The 22,415-nt window shown below is 40.0% G+C and overlaps 1 protein-coding gene across 1 annotated transcript in view; it reads left to right on the top strand.

The window, feature by feature from the left end:
• Positions 1-22,415, top strand: part of LOC124556461 (glutamate receptor-interacting protein 1) — a 615,250-nt gene that overhangs the window by 472,810 nt on the left and 120,025 nt on the right. The gene's annotated exons all lie outside the window — the stretch shown is intronic.

Genomic DNA, 22,415 nt, shown 5'->3' with positions numbered 1-22,415 from the left:
ATTTTCTGACCAGTTACAGATAACATTGGCAGATGCATTATATCCTGTTACTATGAAGCATATAAATTCTTACAGGTAAAATTGGATTTTTGTTTATTACAAAATATTAATAGCAACATCTTGCTTGAAGAGAAGGGCAGAATTTAAATAACAACTTTGAATAACTGCATTATATTCATAATTTATTTCCAGTCATGATCATGAAGTGGTTCATTAGACTTGTGTCAGTCTCATAAATATTGAAATAATATTCAAAATAATCTCTCAATCACCCTTCACAGTTTTAGTAAGCAGCTGAACAGTGTAAATTACTGGAAGCCTTCTTATGTTCAACATCTCATAAAAATGCATTTATCTCCATGTTAAGATATTAATCACATCTTTAAATATGGTGCTGAGTCATTGACAGACAAATCCTTTATTGTGCTAGAATACATGCACACATGCACACACACAATCACTGAGAAGCTGATCAGGCCTTTGCTTTAGTAACAGATATATTGTGAAGACTAAAGATTTTCTTGAATTTTCACGTTCATTATCTAATGTACTCATGTATGGAACAAATTAGACTACCTTTACACGCTTTGCTGGACTAATACATAGGTTTATTAAGACAGAAAATACTCTGTGTGTTGCTGTTGTTGTTGTCTTCATTCTAAAGACTGCTTTGTTGCAGTTCTCCATTCTAGTCCTTCCTGTGAAAGCATCTTCATCCCTTCATAACTATTGCAACCTACATCCACTTAAACTTCCTTATTAGAGTCAAGCCTTGGTTTTTCACTATGATTCTTACTCCCCCCCAACTCGTTTTACTCTATTACAAAATAGACAATTCCATGAAGCCTCAGGGTGTGTCCTATTTGACAGCCAATGATCCCTACAGTGCAAATGCACACGAAGCTTGAACTCTTACAGGAATTAGTGAGATGCTGTGGTAATGAGGTTCGTGAGGAGGGGCACGACATCAGTTGTGTGTATTATAAGTTGATAATTTGGGTCTGAGGGGAGGTATGCTTGGACAGATCATGCAGTTGGGTGACCACAGTGTCCAGATGACATAGTGGTCAGTGCATCTGCCTGGTAAACAAGAGTCCCATGTTCAAATCCCGGTATGGCACAAATTTTCAACTTTCCCCATTGATATAAATTAATGCCCTCTGGCAGCTGACATCCTTAATTCCTTTGTGTCTTGATTCATAGTGGCTGCAGGATCAAAATGGTGTCAGTTCTTTCAGATGTGTCTGAAACAACAGACACCGAATATATATGAGTATTTCTCTAGTAAGTGGAGAAGCTTCAGCAAAATCTTTCTAAAACATGTGTCGCACCCAAAGTGATTTATACAGCAATGACAATGATGATGTTTCCCCCAACAGAGGCTGAAGTTAGGAAGACAGTACAACAATTAAAAAATAAGAAGTCAGCAGGCATGTATAAGATTTCTGTCTCTGATCTGAAGATGTGCATAGATTAGCATACAACCACCATTAACAAACATAATCGCTGAATGTTTTAGCTAAGGTGTTTTCCCAGAATACCTAAAGAATCCACAAGTGGTGCCCCTGCTAAAAAAAGTCACACGAGCAAATATAACCTATTTAATGAAGCATAGTTTGCTTTCACAAGTTGAAAAAGTACAATGTTGGCGATTGCAGAACTCACAGAAGTGGTACTTGAAGCTCTTGATAAGGATAATTGTGTTAAAAGCATTTTTTTAGACTTGTACAAGGCTTTTGACTCTGTTGCCCATAAAATACTATTGAGCAAGCTATAACTGCTAGGTATAAGATGAATAGCAAATTAGTGATTTCAGTCTCACTTCAAAAGCAGGGTGCAAAAAGTGGAAATTGGTCACATGTCTGCTAATGATAAATTTTTAGTAAAACAACTATCAGTCAAGAAATATATAAACATAGGTGTTCTGCAGGGTAGTGTATAGGGTCCAGTTACGTTCTTTAATGTACCGGGTGATCAAAAAGTCAGTATAAATTTGAAAACTGAATAAATCACGGAATAATTTGGATAGAGAGGCTCAAATTGACCACATGCTTGGAATGGGGTTTAATTAGAACAAAAAAAAAAAAATACAAAAGTTCAAAAGATTCCGACAGATGGCGCTTCATCTGATCAGAATAGCAATAATTAGCATAACAAAGTAAGATAAAGCAAAGATGATGTTCTTTACAGGAAATGCTCAATATGTCCACCATCATTCCTCAACAATAGCTGTAGTCAAGGAGATGTCGGTCAACCACGATACACTTGCGACTTCAGATAACCCCAAAGCCAATAATCACATGGACTGAGGTCTGGGGACCTGGGAGGCTAAGCATGACGAAAGTGGCGGCTGAGCACATGATCATCACCAAACGATGCGCGCAAGAGATCTTTCACACGTTTAGCAATATGGAGTGGAGCGCCATCCTGCATAAACATCGTACATTCCAGCAGGTGTTTATCAGCCAGGCTGGGGATGATGCGATTCTGTAATATATTGGCGTACCTCTCACCCATCACGGTAGCAGTTACAAAACCAGAATCACACATTTCCTCAAAGAAAAAAGGCCCGATAATGGTGGATGTGGTAAATCCAACCCATACCGTGACTTTCTCATCATGCAATGGAGTTTCCATGACAGTTCTAGGATTTTCAGTAGCCCAAATTCTGCAGTTGTGGGCGTTGACAGACCCTCGGAGCATGAAATGAGCTTCGTCGGTCCACAACACATTACTCAACTAATCATCATCTTCCGTCATCTTTTGAAGCGTCCACATCACAAATGCCCTCCACTTCACTAAATTGCCAGGTAAGAGTTCGTGGTGCTGATGGATTTTGTACAGATAGCATCGGAGGGTACGCCTCAGTGCCAACCAAACAGTAGTGTATTGAATGCCGGTGCGGCGTGCGACTGCATGAGCGCTGACTTCCCCGCGCATAGACGAACCCACTACAGTCTACATTTCTTCCTGAACTATCTCAGCAGCATTACGCCTTGTGCTTGGTTGGCCACTACGGGGTCTATCATCTAAACAACCCGTGGCTTCAAATTTTGAAATCATTCTCACCACAGCTGCATTTGTCAATGGACCTTTACCCATTCAAATCCACCTCCTATGGCATTAGGATCATAACGCTGAACTAGCACATTCCCCATTCTGATAATACAGCTTCACTAAAAGCACCTTTTCAGGTAATGTCAACATGCTGCGAGTGCTGGCGCATCTGATTCTCTCTCTCTCATTACATTACAGCTTCTTTTATACATGATTGTCACGTGCAGTCACTGACTTTTTGCTGTCCAGCGCCATCTGTCAGACATTTTGTGAACTTTTTTTTTTTGTTATAATAAAACCCCATGTCATTCCAAGCATGTGTGTCAATTTTTGCCTCTCTATCTACATTATTCCATGGTTTATTAAGTTTTCAAATTTATACTGACTTTTTGATCACCCGGTATATAGAGGACTTTCCAGACAGTGTGAGATGTGAAGAAAAAGTTCTCTTTGCTGATTGCAGTGACATCATGGTCACTTATAAAACATCAGAACTCCTCTTAGAGAGAAAAAATGACAACATGAAGATGTTTACAATTGGGCAGAATGTAATAAATTAATGTTGAAAGTTGTCTTCAATTAATTTGTGTCTAGAGAAATAATCATTTACAGAATTTGTTATTCCTGAGGACATTCTATTATTCTGTCCCCATCTTTGATTTGTATGTTGCTTTGCTTTTGTCTACCTTTTCCAGTTTCTTGGTTTTTAACCTCCCATAGCACTTTCTTTTTATTTTCTACATTAGTTGTTAATTTGTCACTGGATGATTTTTGCCACAAACAGTGCCCTCCTGCATATTTATTATACCTGTAGTAGTACTCAAGAAACTGTGGATTAGTGCAGCACTTTTGCAAATAACTGATAAATTTAAGTTTCTGTGAGGACTTCCTAATACATGCAACTTTCAATCTGCTTTTCCTAGTTGCAGCAGTAGAAATGGCTACTTTTGGAAATGTCATATCAAAAATTAATTTAAACAATGTGCAAAATTTAGACAGCTTATCATCTTAATTACTTTCCATACACACTCCATCCCAGGTTTTATTTCCCAATGTCCTAGAAAAAATATGTATCTTGTGATGTGAGAAAATCCTTTAGCAAAGCCTGCGGTTTTGCACATTTCACTGAGACTGTCCTTAGCTTTATTATTTGATAGTAATAATCCAAAATGCCAAGATCTCTTATAAATACTGTACAATTTTTGCTGTCAGTGTTCATAAGTACATTGTCTAAAATTGAAGTTGAACTTTTTGGAACACTTGCAGTAGTGTTTATCATTCCTGCCATGCCGGAAGTGCTCAAATGCTTTGGAAGTTATTACTAATTTCACCCTCGACATCTGCGATAACAGTTTATCTCCACATATTATTATGCTTGATTTATGGGCTGAGACCATTTCCAGGACTTCAGTTAATTTGTTGACAAAAGTGTCAACATTACCCCTAAGTGAGCAGTAAACACACAGAATGTTAGGTTTCTTATAGGCATGTAGATTTGTTAATTCAGTAAATGACATTTCAAAATGTTTATCTACACTAATTGAGGTCAAATCTTCTCTAGCTTTAAAATGTATGCCGCTTTTGATATAGATACAAGGACCCCCACCCTTTAAGGTTGACCTACAGTAGCAACATGTGTATTCGTATGATGATAGCACTACATGCTGAAATTCATCATCTTTGCACCAGTGCTCTGTAATGCATAGTACCATGCTGCTCAAAAGCTGTAATTAAGCTTCAAGCTGGACTATGTTATTTTTAATGGATTGCACATTTTGATGCATAATAGATAATTCTGGGAAAATTTCTGCAGTGCTTACACACACCAGTGTGGCACATTCTCTTTCCCACATACACAGTGCAGAAGTATCATAGCTGGTTGAGATCCTTTAGAGAGGAGAGTCTGTTGTCAGGATTTGTCCTAAAGAAGCCCTAATTCTCCTACCCATGAAGTTGGGTATTTGACAATGTGTGGCTCCACATACACCCACTATACTCTCACTAATCAACTCCGCCATCTTCCATTTCCCAAACCTCTTGAGATGCAGATCATGCTTAGTGCAGCTGCAGCTCCCAATACTCCACACTGGTTTGTGCCCATCCAGCAGTCATCAGGACCATTCCCAGCTCAGCATTGACACACCTTACAGCACTGCCAAGATGAGGCTAATCATGCTGCTGGAACCGCTCTACCATGCTCATGTTGGTGGACATAAACTCTCAATAATCTGATCAAGCCCAGCACTGAACTTCAAACGCTAGTGGCCTCATACTCCTCCCATAACTTCTACTGTAATAGAGGGCCTGCATTTCTGCCATGATTGCAACGTAACAGCAGTGCCCTCTTCTTCCCAACATTAGTGCTATTCATAATTTTCCTAATTGGGGACAGAATCTACTGCACACATCCTGCTCCTATGTCATCTTGAGGTTCCTCTCCCCTCAACTCTGGCAGCTGAAACCTGTTGCTGGTGGCTGCAACAAAACTATCAGACAGTGCCCTCCTCCTGTTAGCCCTCCTACTAGTAGCCAGTTCCCAACCACCCCTTTCATCACTACCCTCCCTCATCCTCACCAGCTCTTTCATAGCTTGGTCAAAGTGTGCCTGAAGGGCACAGATCTTCAATTCCTGCTCCTCTATTAACTTATTCCTGCTGCAAATTTTGCAGTTCCAGGAGAGGACCTCAGTGGTCTACCCTGAGTCCGCCTCATTACATTCCCCTTCCCCCCTCCCCCCCAGTGAAACAATTTACTACAGTTTCAAAATGCACATCACTAGTCACTTTCCTACAGCAGCTCCCACAGAGTCCACTAATGGTCAAAGAATATCTATAAGATATGGAAAACGAAAGGAAATATTATGAAATGTGTTACATTTATTGCACTACAAAAGCAATGTAAACTCTGCTAATGTTTTAAGTTCATTACTACCACAAGTTCAGAAATGTCAGATTAAGGTTATTTTAAAAGGTCAAGTGAATGTAAACAAATGTTTCTCAGAAGTCGCACTTCATGGCAATTTCAACTATCTCACTATTGCCAAAGCCTAACATGGAGATACCAAGACTTAAGACAGGAATAAAAGACACTGGTACAGCTATTCACAAGAAGAGGTGTTTATAAAATACACATACATGTACACAGTTTGTTACAAGTGTTAAGTTCAGTATGTTGGTTGGTTTGTGGGATTAAAGGGACCAGACTGCTATGGTCATCGGTCCCTAAGTTCAGTATGTAAACAGAAGTCAGACCAGTACAATGTCCATCAAAAATTCACTGTACAGGCAAGCCCACAATATAATACACATTAAACGTACTGCAAACGATATTCAAAATGTGAAAATAGACAGGAAAAAACCAAAATGTAATCAAAATATGCAATCAAAACTTTTCATTTTGATGAGCAGTATAATCACACTTGTCATTCAATTTCCATCTTAAATTTATGTTACATGTTAATCATTATCTGATTAAATGTTATCTCCTTTTTTAGAAACGTTTATTTTGCTATTGTTAGTCTGGCTTTTCTATCCCCCCTACTTCTGCCTCGGTCAGTTGCTGATGATGCAAGTATAGCTATCACACCCAAAAGACAAGAATTAACTGGTGAAACTGTAAATGATGTTTTTCAGAAAATCATTAAGTGGTTCTCTGCAAATGGGCTCTCATTAAACTTTGACAAAACACAGTACACACAGTTCCACACAGTAGATGGAATGACACCATTAATAAATATAGACTTTGATCAGATACCAGTATCTAAGGTAGAATATTCAAAATTTCTAGGTGTATGCATTGATGAGGGGCTGAACTGGACAAAACACACTGAAGATCTGCTGAAACATTTGAGTTCAGCTACTTATGCTATTAGGGTCATTGCAAATTTTGGCGATATACATCTCAGTAAATTAGCTTTCCACACCTATTTTCATTCTCTGCTTTTGTATGGCATCATTTTCTGGCGTCACTCATCATTGAGTAAAAGAGTGTTCATTGCGTAAAAGTGTAGCTCATCCCAGATCATCCTGTAGACACTTATTTAAAGAGCTAAAGATCTTCACTGTAGCCTCACTATATATATATATATATATATATATATATATATATATATATATATATATATATATATATACACACACACTCACTTATGAAATTTGTTATTAACAATCTGAACGAATTCAAAAGTAATAGCAGTGTACATGGCTACAACACTAGGAGTAAGGATGATCTTCACTACTCAAGGTTAAATCTAACTTTGGCTCAGAAGGGGGTAAAGTATGCTGCCACAAAAGTCTTTGTTCACTTACCTCATAGCATCAGAAGTCTGACAGATAGCCATATATCATTTAAAAGGAAATTAAAAGAATTTATTAATGGCAACTCCTTCTACTCATTAGATAAATTTTTGGATATAGTAAGTGGGTAATTTCCCAAACCCCCACCAAACACAAAAAGAAATTAAAAATATTAAATGTCATGTAATATTTTGTGTAATTTAATATTTTGTATAGACACCTTTTATTAACCTGACATGTTCCACATCATTACATAGTGTCGTATTCATGATCTATGGAACAAGTACTAATCTAATCTAATCTAATCTGCCAAAATAGGAAAACTCATCCACCACTTTTAGTGACTCATTTCCCAATCTAATTCACACAGTAATATCTGACTTAATCTTTCATCCTTGCTTAACTTTAGTTGATAATCATCTTATAACATTTTTCAAGACACAAGACTGATTTTCAAAGTCTTTTGCCATCTCCAAATGGTGTGCAATGTTATCAGCAAGAATTTCTTCTCTCTGAACTTTAACACCCTTTCTAAATTTCTTACTGGTTTCCTTTACTGGTCGCTCAATGTACAGGTTGAATAAAATGAGGGATAGCTTACAACTCTGTCTCATTCCCTTCACAACTATTGCTTCCCTTCTGTGTCCTGTGACTCTTAAAACACAGTGCAGTTTCTGTACATGTTGTAGATAACCTTTGAATCTCTGTATTTTATTCTTGCTACCTTCAGAATTTCCAAGAATGTATTACAAACAACATTCTCAAAAGTTTTTCCTAAACCTAGAAATGCTGTAAATGTAGGTTTGCCTTTCTTCAGTCTATCTTCTACAAGAAGTTGAAGGGTCACTACAACCTAATGTGCACCTAGATTTCTCTGGAACCCAAACTGATCTTCCCCAAGATCAGCTTCTACCAGTTTTTCCATCTCCCTGTAAATAATTTGTGTTCCTTTTTTGCAACCATGACTTATTAAATTAATGATGATGATAAATTAATGATTCACAAAGCCTTCTGAAATGCCTTTGCAAAAGAAGATGAAGCAAATATTTCAGAATTCGAATCAAGAACAGCTGCCAACATGAATAACATAGAAGTAAACATCCTCGGAGCAGTGGAGCAACTTAAATCACTTAATAAAAGCAAGCCTTCTGGAGAAGGCTGCACACCAGTTAGGTTCCTTTCAGAGTATGCTGATGCATTATCTCCATACTAAACAATCATATACAACCATTCGCTTGACAAAAGATCCGTACCCAAAGACCGGAAAGTTGCACAGGCCATACCAATATTCAAGAAAGGTATTAGAAGTAATCCACTTAATTAAAGGCCCACATCATTAATGTCAATATGCAGCAGGATTTTGGAACATATATTGTGTTCAAACATTATGAATTACCTCAAAGAAAATGGTCTATTGACATAAAGTCAACATGGCTTTATAAAACATCGTTCTTGTGAAACACAACTAGCTCCTTACTTGCATGAAGTGTTTAGTGCTATTGACAAGGGATTTCAGATTTATTTTGTATTTCTGGAAGGCTTTTGACTGGTGACACACAAGTGGCTTGTAGTGAAATTGCATGCTTATGGCATATCATCTCAGTTACATGACTGGATTTGTGACTTCCTGTCAGAGAGATCACAGTTCATAGTAACTGATGGAAAGTCATTGAGTAAAACAGAACTGATTCCTGGCATTCCCCAAGGTAGCGTTATAGTTGTAGAATTTTGGAACACATATTATGTTCGAGTATAATGACTTTTCTGGAGACTAGAATTCTACTCTGTAGGAATCAGCATGGGTTTCGAAAAAGACGATCGTGTGAAACCCAGCTTGCGCTATTCGTCCACAAGACTCAGAGAGCCATAGACACAGGTTCCCAGGTAGATGCTGTGTTTCTTGACTTCCACAAGGAGTTTGATACAGTTCCCCACAATCGTTTAATGAACAAAGTAAGAGCATATGGACTATCAGACCAATTGTGTGATTGGATTGAAGAGTTCTTAGATAACAGAACACAGCATGTCATTCTCAATGGAGAGAAGTTTTCCAAAGTAAGAGTGACTTGAGGTGTGCCACAGGGGAGTGTTGTAGGACCATTGCTATTCACAATATACATAAATAACATCAGAAGTTCACTGAGGCTTTTTGCAGATGATGCTGTGGTATATTGAGAGGTTGTAATAATGGAAAATTGTACTGAAATGCAGAAGGATCCGCAACGAATTGATGCATGATGCAGGGAATGGCAATTGAATCTCAATGTAGACAAGTGTAATGTGCTGCAAATACATAGAAAGAAAGATCCTTTATCATTTAGCTACAATATAGCAGGTCAGCAACTGGAAGCAGTTAATTCCATAAACTATCTGGGAGTAGGCATTAGTAGTGATTTAATATAGTATGATCATATAAAGTTGATCGTTGGTAAAACATTTGCCAGACTGAGATTCATTGGAAGAATCCTAAGGAAATGCAACCCAAAAACAGAGGAAGTAGGTTACAGTACACTTGTTCGCCCACTGCTTGAATTCTGCTCACCAGTGTGGGATCCATACCAGATAGGGTTGATAGAAGAGAGAGAGAAGATCCAACGGAGAGCAGTGCTCTTCATTACAGGATCATTTAGTAATCACAAAAGCATTATGGAGATGATAGATCCAGTGGAAGACTTGCAGGAGAGACACTCAATAGCTCAGTACGGGCTTTTGTTGAAGTTTCGAGAACATACCTTCACCGAGGAGTCAAGAAGAATATTGCTTCCTCCTACGTATACCTCACAAAGAGACCATGAGGATAAAATCAGAGAGATTTGAGCCCACACAGAGGCATACCGACAATCTTTCTTCCCACGAACAATACGACACTGGAATAGAAGGGAGAACCGATAGAGGTACTCAAAGTACCCTCCGCCACACACCGTCAGGTGGCTTGCGGAGTATGGATGTAGATGTAGATGTAGATAGGCCCATTGCTGTTCTTTATCTATACAAATGATTTGGGAGACAATGTGAGCAGCTGTCTTAGGTTGTTTGCAGATGATGCTGTCATTTATTGGCCAATAAAGTCACCAGAAGACCAAAACAAATTACAAAATGATTTAAAAAAGATATCTGAATGGTGTGGAAATTGGCAGTTGACCCTAAATAATGATAAGTAATAGGTCATCTACATGAGTGCTAAAATGAATTCGTAAAACTTCGGCTACACGATAAATCACTCAAATCTAAAGGCCATAAATTCAACTAAATACCTAGGAATTTCAATTATGAACAACTTAAATTGGAAGGAACACATAGAAAATGTTGTGGGAAAGACTAACCAAAGACTGCATTTTATTGGCAGGACACTTAGAAAATGTAACAGATCTACTAAGGAGACTGCCTCCACTACACTTGTCCATCCTCTTTTAGAATACTGCTGCTCAGTGTGGGATCCTTACCAGATAGGACTGATCGAGTATATCAAAAAAGTTCAAAGAAGGGCAGCACATTTTGTATTATCACGAAATATGGGAGAGAGTGTCACTGAAATGATACAGGATTTGGGCTGGACATGATTACAAGAAAGGCGTTTTTTGTTGCAACGGAATCTTTTCACAAAATTCCAATCACCAACTTTCTCCTATGAATACAAAAATATTTTGTTGACACAAATCTACATAGGGAGAAATGATCACCATGATAAAATAAGGGAAATCAGAGCTCGCACGGAAAGATATAGGTGCTTGTTCTTTCCGCGTGCTGTATGAGATTGGAATAACAGAGAATTTTGAAGGTGGTTTGATGAACCCTCTGCCAGGTACTTAAATGTGATTTGCTGAGTATCCATGTAGATGTAGATGTAGATGTATTCACACCTGACAGTACTTGCCTTCTTTGCAATTGAAATTATTACATTTTTCTTGAAGTCTGAAGCTATTTCATTCATCTCCTATATCTTACATAGCAGACAGAACTGTTTTGCATCAGCTGGCCTACCAGAGATTTTAATAACTCCAAGGGAATTTTGTCTACTCTAGTTGCCATATTTCAACTTAGATCTTTCACTGATTTGTCAAACTCGTCTCTCAGTGTCACAACTTGCATTTCATCTTCATCTACTTCCTCTACCCTCTCCATAATGTTTTCATCAAGTGTCTTTCCTTTGTGTGACCTCTCTATGCATTTGTAATGATTCTGGAAGGGACTTCTCACATAATGAAACAGGATGCTAGTAAATGCAATTAACACACACTTTATTACCAACAATAGACATATAACAGAAATGCATGTACACAATAAACTGTTCATATTGAAATCAGCAAGGTGAGACAGCCAAAGTTATTCCTCATTCTGGGATGGCTGAACTCATTTCACTGCCAAAGAGTCTTATTTGTGTTATTTTTTTGTGTCATCATTGGTAAAGTCCCCAAAGAGCCCATCCATTGCAATGCAGAACACTGGTGAGGGGTGGAGTACCAGCCACTCATGTGTTCTTCATGCAGCTGTGCATGACCAGCCATGCCATGACCTGCTGCAAGGCAGGACACAAATGGGCCATTTCTCAGCAAAGGAATGCAGTGATGGTGCCCCCTGCCCCCTCCTCCTCAATTAGTGCAGGTGAGACTCGCTAAGGTAGGAGGAGGCCATCAGATACATCTGTATCGAGATTGCTGTTCGGTGAAGATCTCAAGCAGCAGCATGGGAGGGTTGCTTGTGGTGATGATGAATAAGGTGATGCTTTGTCATCTCTCGTTTCTTGCATGTTGTCTTCTGTCTGAGTGGTGCCTGTGTCACTGTGCTGGGTACATCTCACAAAATCCAGGTGGGTTTAAGATGATGCATGGATCTAGTGGGCTTGGCATGGTGTTAATTTCATGCACTGTGCCATGTGCCATGTCTGACACTTTTCACACACATTATGTTGGCAGGGGGGGGGGGGGAGGTAGGAGCACATGTAGAGGATGCATGCACACTGTCAGAAAAGTTCATCATACTGACCTGCATTTATGGTGAGTTGTGCAGTGCAGTATGCATCGACTGCCCACTATTCATGTATGTAGACCATTGATGTTGTGGCAGCTGCTGTCTCATTCACACCAGGAATTTGCAGATGGTAATGCTGTTCTCATTGTAACAGTCATAAATAAGATTGCATAGGATCCAATTTCCTACCTAATGAATGTACTTCAGTTTTCAGTTGTAAATTCTTGTTGTGTAGCAGTAGCTTCCCCTTTTTTTCTTCTTCATAACTTTTTGCCATAACTTTAGTTTGTACTCCAAAGCCTGACACTCATTAAGTAGTTGCAGGCAGTTGTCACATGTGGAAATTAAGGGGGCAAGGGGGTTATTACCAGAATAGCCACCTCTGGAGCTGCATGTGAATTTTTCTGTTGAACTGTGAGTGATACCGAGTACTGACTCTCCACAGCTGGTTTGCCTGAGAATATCTCGTGTTAGCTCACGGGACAGGTGAAACTGATGGAGAAAATCCACACTCAAGATCAGTTTGTGGGCGTCTTTGATCACAAACAGCCATGATTTATAATGCAAACTGAGGTCCATACTTCATGTGATGGTTCCAAACAATTTCACAAGAATGTCATTTGTGGCACACAGTTGGATGTTAGGCATTGAATGTTCTGTTTGTGGCCATTACCCAGCAATGGTGCTTACTTCAGAGCCAGTATCTGTCAGAAAGTGTTGATTTGCTGAGTTGTCTAACACATGCAGTTGACTACTGTCACTTGTAGATGGGGAAAAACTAGTTTGACCCACTTGCTTGAGCTGTAGGCTGCTTTGTTGTGTGCTGCAGTCCAGATTGTGTCTCGCTTTTGGCTGATTGCACAGTGTGGAGCAGTTGTGTGTCTGGTCATGAAAGCAGGAGTGAAACCAACACAGCTGCAGCTGCACTGCCTCACTGCTGTGAGGAATATTACTGCTGGCAGGTGCAGTGGCAGTCAAGTCCAGTCAAAGGTCACCGCTCCTGAAACAGATGCTAGTGACGTCACTCTCATGAGAGTATGTAAACACTCGGGTCTCAACATCTCCTTGTAACTGCAACTGGCACGGTTTGTCCATGAATGTGCTGGAGATTTTGGGATTTTTACTGTTGTACATTATATCTGAGTATTGTTGTTGCTGTGGGACTGCAAAAAATCTGTCAGTCAGAAATAATCTGTTTTCTTTTGTTTCGTTTTTGTATGAAATCATCAGCAACTGTATCTGAGATGGTAATTTAATTAACCAGAGCATCCAGAGCATACTGTGTGGCATAAGAGTTGGGTTGATCACTGCATAGCTGAGATGGTATCCTGCTGCCCAATTGTTCCTGGTAAATTACTTGTCGCAGTTGTTGCTGTGGCCTCTTGACAAGTCGCTGGAGCAAAGCTGCTTTTGCAATGTTGAATTTTCGTTCAGATTGAGGTGTTGTATGACATGATTAACAGTATCAGCATGATCCTCTAAGTTGCAGAGTAGGACTACAAACTTGACAGCAGCATCGATGATAAATGTGTAGTATGAATTCAATGATTATGAACCATGTCACCGACTGTTCTGGTTGTAGGTCAGCAGTTTAGGTTGCGTACACGGTCATGTGTGTGCTCTTCAGGAGACGTGTTGTGGATGTGCTGGAACTTTTGGTCAGAGATCCTTTGGACTGTGTCCAACATGGGCGGAAACCCGGGAGTCTTCCCTCATGGCCCAGCCAGCTAGGCCCCACATTGGATTACGGATGAGTTTGACTGGATCATTCCTGATGTGCATAGAATGATTAAATCATGCAAGTTATTGTCATGCAGACATGAAATAGTTATCTGTTACTGTCTTGTTAATGTGAGGCTAGATTTGTCTTGCCATTGAAATCAGAGAGGAGGTCAGAATGCGCTACACACTGTTCTTGCACACATTCACCATTGTTGTTGTCAATGGTAAGACACAGCGGAATGACACTTTTGTTTTTCACGCCATATGTAGACCGATCAGGGTGAAGAGACCATTATGCGAGTCACTTTGGAAGTCATCATTTTGTCCAAATTGTTCGAAAAGACTGCAACTATAGAATGGTTCTGTTGTCAACGCAAACACAATCTGATGAAGTACACTTGTTACATTGAGGTAGATGCTGCTGTTCATTGTGGGGTCACCACTGTAGAGGTTCTGGTGGGGAGTGCTCACAGAATGAAGCAGTCGTACATTCTCTTTTCTCCAGAGGTTACTTTAATTTTCCCTATTGGTGGCCTCAATCTTTCCCAGAGGTCTTGCACACTTCTACTACTTTGTATTTCTCCTCTGGCCATTCCTGATTTGCCATTTTCCTCTTCCTGTCAGTCACATTTTGTTAGATGCCTGTATTCTGTCTTGTCTGCTTCATTTGCTAGGTCTCCATATTTTCTCTTTTTGTAAATGAAATTCATTACCTCATATGTTATCCCAGGATTTCTACTTGGTCTTGTATCTTTGCCTAGTTGTTCCTCTGCTGCCTTGACTATTACATCTTTCATAACTCCCCGCCTATTGTACCTATGTGATTGTTTCAACATAAAATTATCTGACTTTTTCAATGTTATTAATTACAGTATCATATATCAGGTGATTTTGTTGCTACATTGACTCGAGACATATTATCACATGCCATTAGCTAATCAGATGCCATTAGAAGTAGAATAAACAGTCCAGGGTTCTTGACTATAAAATAGTAACATGACAATCTTTATGTATACCATTATCTTCCAAAGTATCCTTTCCAGATGCAGCAGATAAAGTCACAATTTTTCACACTTATCATGATACAGCATAAAATACAATTATCTGAGCCAAGTCAGTACTACTACTCTTCGATTAACATAGACAACTAAACTGCATGTCATTTCTTTAGCCTAACGCCAGCTCTTATATAGAATAGTAACAGTTGGTGATGAAAACTTCATTGTTGATTCTGGTACTGTAGTTATGTTATAATGAAAATTTACATATTCATAGTAACTTGTGCATAACAGTATGTTTTGCAATAGAAAGCAAAATGCTTACCACTGGTTTTTTACATCATTTCAACTTTTATACAAAATTTTGTAAAACATGAGCTACAACAAATAGTTCCAAAAAAACTTTAAATTTATTCTAAATTATATAATTATTTTGATTACTAAAATTTATGTATATTCCCACTCAATGATTACATTTTTAGTTTAGCAAGTTACTTTGAACTTTATGTTATACACTTCTAAACAGTATTGATGTTTCTGTGCCAGACTGCTGTAACTTCCAAAATGACAATTCCATACAAAAGGTAACTGCATTACATAAAGATACACAAATAATTTTCAAATACTTAGAATTATATTGAATAATAAATGTGAAATGTAGTTATATAAAAACACTTCTGTTGATACAGTGTATCAGGTGACACATTAAAAGCTGTTTACTGAGTAATATATTAAAAATTGTGTAACACATGCTCCTTCATGTGAGTCAAGGCTGTTACATTACATCATTCAACTTGTATTGTGTTCCTTTCCCCTGAATAGTTTCCTAATGCTCCTTTTGATGCTCTCAAAAACCTCTGATTCTTTAAAATTATCAAACTGTCATCTTCACAATTTCCTATATTTCTATAATTTCTTGGGATTTCATGTACAGTTCATAACCAATAAATTATAGTCACAGTCTACATTTGCTTCTGAAAGTGTTTTGCAGAATAAAATCTGGTTTTCAAATCTCTGTTGTACCATTACATAATGTAACTGAAACCTTTCAGTGTCTCGAGATCGTTCCCATATAAACAACAGCAACAAGTAAATTGTGCTATGTGCACTATTCTTCCAGGTGACTTCAGTCCTTTCCCACAATTAATTTTCCCCTATTAATTTTCCTTCTCTTCCTTTTCCTATGCATTCTTGTCCCCAAACACAGATTTTCATCTCCCTCAGCAATCTGAATCCTCTATATCAATTCATAATTCATCTACACACTTCAGTATGTTTACTGACATGCATCAAGTCCAGACAATGTCAAGGATGTTGTGATGCAGGTGGTATCTACAGTTGTGGAATGTATATCATTATGGTACAGCTTGGGCTTACTGGCAGTGATGACAGAGATAGTGCAAAAGCACTTCTTGGTGACTGTTAGTGCACAGCAGAACAGAGTGGTATGAGTAACTGTGTAACATGTAAGATGCACAACCAAGGACCATGATACATTCTTTTGTTAGATAAAGCACCCTTGTCAGCATAATTTACCCAGATTGGATGCTGCCTGAGGAAAAAACACCTGCACTGTTGGTTGTGATGTACAACAACTATCACATTTGCATGAATGATGAATGTTCTCACTGTTTAAACTGGTCTGCTAAAATATGCATTTTCTCAGTTATAGATGTATGGTATTATAATTTGTGGAATTTGATTATGTGCACTTTGAGGTAGGTCTTGAATGTAGAGTAGGTGATGGACTTTTCTGAGGCTAGTCAAAAATTCCCATTATTTGAATTAGATTGACTGGTTTGTGTATGGAGATTTTAGATGCACTCTGAAAAAAGAGCAAGTATGATAAATTCCAGTTATTTCTTCTGCTTGCATTACAGTGATCTGAAACTTTAATAATTCAGCACCACCTCTGTAAAATTCCATTTCTGAGCATTGTTTCGCACTAGTGAGAATACTTTTCATCTTGCCCACAATAAAGACAAGATGTACTGTTGATATTGGTTGGTTGTTTTGGGGAAGGAGACCAGACAGCGAGGTCATTGGTCTCATTGGAATAGGGAAGGACAGGGAAGGAAGTCAGCCGTGCCCTTTTGAAAGGAACCATCCCGGCATTTGCCTGGAGCGATTTAGGGAAATCACGGAAAACCCAAATCCGGATGGGCGGACGCGGGATTGAACCGTCATCCTCCCGAATGCACTGTTGATATTTGTCACATACCTTGTGCACTAATAACTTGTGGGACAGGTGAGCAGTGTAGGGCTTAAAAATAGACCTTCAATAACTTAATAAAACCCTGTTTATGTCCATTTCAGGACTGATGGTTAAGTGTTTGACCACTAGACAGCATCTGGTCCTACATCTGTAGCTTGGCTGTTGTGTTTTGGTTGACAACACAATTCATGCTTTCAGCATCTCTCCTGTATTGTTGTTTAGGTTGGGCTTTCAGAAAGTGAAGAAGAATATGACATCACTTCATCAGAGACTGAAAGTGATGACAGTTCATCAGCTGAGTGACAAATGCTCGCCAGAGGTACGAGACAAATACACTCCTGGAAATGGAAAAAAGAACACATTGACACCGGTGTGTCAGACCCACCATACTTGCTCCGGACACTGCGAGAGGGCTGTACAAGCAATGATCCATGCACGGCACAGCGGACACACCAGGAACCGCACTGTTGGCTGTCGAATGGCGCTAGCTGCGCAGCAGTTGTGCACCGCCGCCGTCAGTGTCAGCCAGTTTGCCGTGGCATACGGAGCTCCATCGCAGTCTTTGACACTGGTAGCATGCCGCGACAGCATGGACGTGAACCGTATGTGCAGTTGACGGACTTTGAGCGAGGGCGTATAGTGGGCATGCGGGAGGCCGGGTGGACGTACCGCCGAATTGCTCAACACGTGGGGCGTGAGGTCTCCACAGTACATCGATGTTGTCGCCAGTGGTCGGCGGAAGGTGCACGTGCCCGTCGACCTGGGACCGGACCGCAGCGACGCACGGATGCACGCCAAGACCGTAGGATCCTACGCAGTGCCGTAGGGGACCGCACCGCCACTTCCCAGCAAATTAGGGACACTGTTGCTCCTGGGGTATCAGCGAGGACCATTCGCAACCGTCTCCATGAAGCTGGGCTACGGTCCCACACACCGTTAGGCCGTCTTCCGCTCACGCCCCAACATCGTGCAGCCCGCCTCCAGTGGTGTCGCGACAGGTGTGAATGGAGGGACGAATGGAGACGTGTCGTCTTCAGCGATGAGAGTTGCTTCTGCCTTGGTGCCAATGATGGTCATATGCGTGTTTGGCGCCGTGCAGGTGAGCGCCACAATCAGGACTGCATACAACCGAGGCACACAGGGCCAACACCCGGCATCATGGTGTGGGGAGCGATCTCCTACACTGGCCGTACACCACTGGTGATCATCGAGGGGACACTGAATAGTGCACGGTACATCCAAACCGTCATCGAACCCATCGTTCTACCATTCCTAGACCGGCAAGGGAACTTGCTGTTCCAACAGGACAATGCACGTCCGCATGTATCCCGTGCCACCCAACGTGCTCTAGAAGGTGTAAGTCAACTACCCTGGCCAGCAAGATCTCCGGATCTGTCCCCCATTGAGCATGTTTGGGACTGGATGAAGCGTCGTCTCACGCGGTCTGCACGTCCAGCACGAACGCTGGTCCAACTGAGGCACCAGGTGGAAATGGCATGGCAAGCCATTCCACAGGACTACATCCAGCATCTCTACGATCGTCTCCATGGGAGAATAGCAGCCTGCATTGCTGCGAAAGGTGGATATACACTGTACTAGTGCCGACATTGTGCATGCTCTGTTGCCTGTGTCTATGTGCCTGTGGTTCTGTCAGTGTGATCATGTGATGTATCTGACCCCAGGAATGCGTCAATAAAGTTTCCCCTTCCTGGGACAATGAATTCACGATGTTCTTATTTCAATTTCCAGGAGTGTACATCCACCGTGCATCAGTAAGCTCCTCCAAAATTTATGTTCACAGAAAACTGTTGTGAAACACATGGTTAGACTTCATAACTACACAGAAACTAAAAAAGGCTTCAAATTTCATGATATTTTAGTCAAAGTCCAGTGTACGAGTATACTTGGGATTTTATTATTGGTGATCTTCAAAATTTTGTAACTCATTATTTTGCACTTCAAAGGCTATCTTTAGACACCTAAATACATGCATTATAGGATGTTTTTCATTAATAAAAATATTGTTTCTTGGGATATAATTTGAAAAAAAATCAATATGTGAAGGGGTTAATACTCTTTGGTGACAGAGGTGGTAACTGTTGGACTACCAGCTGTTGAATTATTTGTTACTGTAACTGTTTCATTATTTGCTAGTAACATTATTGTAGGTGGTTGTGGTGTCACCTGCTTCATTACAGCAAGATGGATGATTTCATACTCTATAATAACATATGAATTTATAAATATAATTGTTAATGATATGGTAGTAGAGGGACTTTTGATATATGGAATCCCCTGAAAAATTTCAATCAAGTATTGATTTTCTTGAATTTTCAGCCTTTACACAATAAGAAGATTGACTAAAATGAAGATGAAGCTTGTTTGGTGTGGATTAGTTTTGAATCAGGTGGAGGGTTGAGTGGAGGCTGTGAAATACTGTGGGTTCAGGCTGCAGTGGCTGTGGCTGGTGAGACTCACTGGTCTCATCAGTAATGGGGGAAACTGACTGAAATCCTTTACAGAATGGCAGTCTGTGGGTGGGACAGGTAGTTAAATGATTTCACCAGACATGTACCTGAGGAAACACATGGAGTAGTGATATGATGATATCAGCTGACCAATAGGAAGATGGAAGTCTGCTGGTGGCCTAGAGACAATGCTGAACACATACCGGTGTAGGTTTGATGCATAACAGAGGTAGCTTTGGGATGCTGATCCAGCATGAATGTTCTGAAATGAATTGCTGTTGGTTCTCAGTTTACTGCATGGTACTAGAGTTTGTATGGGTGGTGCTGCTTGCTCCTGTAGGTAATATGGTCCAGTTCTAACATTTGCTGGGCAATAAGCCATCAGAAACATGGCTTAGCAAATATTTACTAGCTGTAGAGGAAGTATGGAACCACAAACCTGAGGCAATGCTACAAGAGCAGCTTCTAAACAATTTGGTCATTAACCTTAGTGCATAGCAACAGCCAGAACAGTCTTACTGAGATAGTAAAGGTGAAACAGCAACTGTGAAGAGTTTGGAAAGAATTTGAGTGCATAGTTCATAAATGACGTTCAGGTGCAACCACAAAATCACAGGGCATTGGTGGCAAGAGTGCTTCCTGTTTTTACATTCAGTTGCTTGTAACAGCAATGATGAACAGACAAATATATGTCAGTGATGTTGCTTGGCCACTGCTAATAGAAGCTGGTAATGTTCCATCAAATGAGCACTGAGAACTGGATGTGATGTATTCGGCTGGGACTGAAAACTCCTTTCGTTAATTCTTAGCATCTGGCTTAATTTGAGTGATGTGAGCTGTAACCTCCTTGTCAGTTTGTCAATCTTGGGACAGCACCTTTACCATGGTAAGAAATTTTCTAATACACAATGACCCTCTGTAATGGGGCAACAATTTTTTAGAGATTCCTTGCACCCGCCTTAGTAAACTTCTGGAAATTCTTATTGTAGGCCACATCACCCACTCACTAAGAATTTGGCCATTGCTGCTGGTTATAACACATAACATCCTCCCTTTGGGAATCCTGGACATTTCTCCTGGCTAATTTCCTCTGTACAGCAACCAGTTGAGGACTTTTCCCTTCAAGCAATAGATCCTTGATTGTCTACAAGGTGCATAGTGGAGTTGCCACCTGATAACCCAGAAGTAACTTGGATGGCATTGATCTGAGAGCCACGTGATATGTGATATTAAATGCCATAGTCAATCAAGGTAGAGAACAGTCCCAGTTACTTTGGTCTTTATGATGGTAGGTAGGTAGTGCAGATTTCAGATGGCAGTTAAGGTGCTCAGTGTAAGAGGGGTTAGGATAGTATGGGGTTATGGTTGTGTTGCGCCCCTATCTGTAAACAAAATTGTTTAATTGCCTTGGCAGTAAAACAGCTCGTACTATCAGTAATGATGGATTTCAGCAGTCTGAAGGCCCAAAACATCTTGCTTAAATTCTGGGTGTCTGGCAGGTTGTCACCCCTCCAATGGGTAACAACCATATGAATCTGGTACAGGCATCAATACAAACCAAAAGATACTTGTTCTCATCCCTAGATTTTGGCAAGAGACCCACAAAACCATTATATATGCACTGAAATGTCTTATCAACGTGTTTTTAAGCCAAGTACCTGACGTTGGTATTCTGAGCATGTTTACTCAGAGCACATACTTGACCGTTGGCTACCATCTTGGAAATCTCTGTGTCTGTTTTCAGCTATCATAAAAACTCCCAGATCTTCTCCTGTGTTTCATATGTCCCAAAATTCCCACCCACACCTTAAAACACAGCACCTGATCTTTCAGCAAATAAGGGATGACACACTCATCATTCTCAGTCATCTGTTTTATGACACTCAAATGTTCGTCCTGATCTTGAAATTCTCTAATATCTCTGAAGAGACTAGGGATCTGAATCAAGATGCAACTAATTTGATCTACATGTTCCTGTTCACCCTCTGGAGGATGATGCATTGGACTATCATCTTTCTGTTCATACATGTGGCTTAAACCATCAGCCAACACATCTCAGAGACCTTGACATTGTGGACCTCAAATCTAAATGTGAGAATCCTGGTAGCCCACCTCACAATTCATCCTGTCTCTGGGGTCTAGCAAGTACCCAGCTCAGTGTTTAACTGTCTGTTTCCAGGATAGATTTCTGGTGTTTCAAATAGTACTTACATTTCAGAATCCCAAACAAAACAGTGTGCGCTTCTGGCTCATACATGGATTACTTCCTCTCTATCTCATTTAACCCCTGTGAGGCATAAGTAAAGCCCTCTGCTCCCATTCTTTTTCTTGTAACATAATCCAATTAAGTCCTTCTTCAAAGGTATCAGTTTGTAAAATAAATTCTTTATTAAAATCTGGTGGAGCTAACACTGGCACAGACTGTAAAGCTTGTTTAAGCACTAAAAATGCAGCCTCCTGAGAAGACTGTCAAGTAAATTTACACCGCTGTGAGTATAGTTCATCCAGAGGAGCTGCTTTCTCAGCAAGCCTCTCAATGAACTTACAGAAGAAATTTGCCATCCCAACAAACTGAGCAACCTGTTTAACATTCATGGACAAGGCACTTATTTTATAACCTCCACTCGGTCAGGATCGATGCAGATCCCCTCTCCTGACACAATATGTGCCACAAATGTCATTGAAGGAGAGG

This window comes from Schistocerca americana, chromosome X, assembly GCF_021461395.2.
Source record: "Schistocerca americana isolate TAMUIC-IGC-003095 chromosome X, iqSchAmer2.1, whole genome shotgun sequence".
Classification (NCBI taxonomy): Eukaryota; Metazoa; Arthropoda; class Insecta; order Orthoptera; family Acrididae; genus Schistocerca; species Schistocerca americana.
This window is presented reverse-complemented; position numbering and strand designations above follow the sequence as displayed.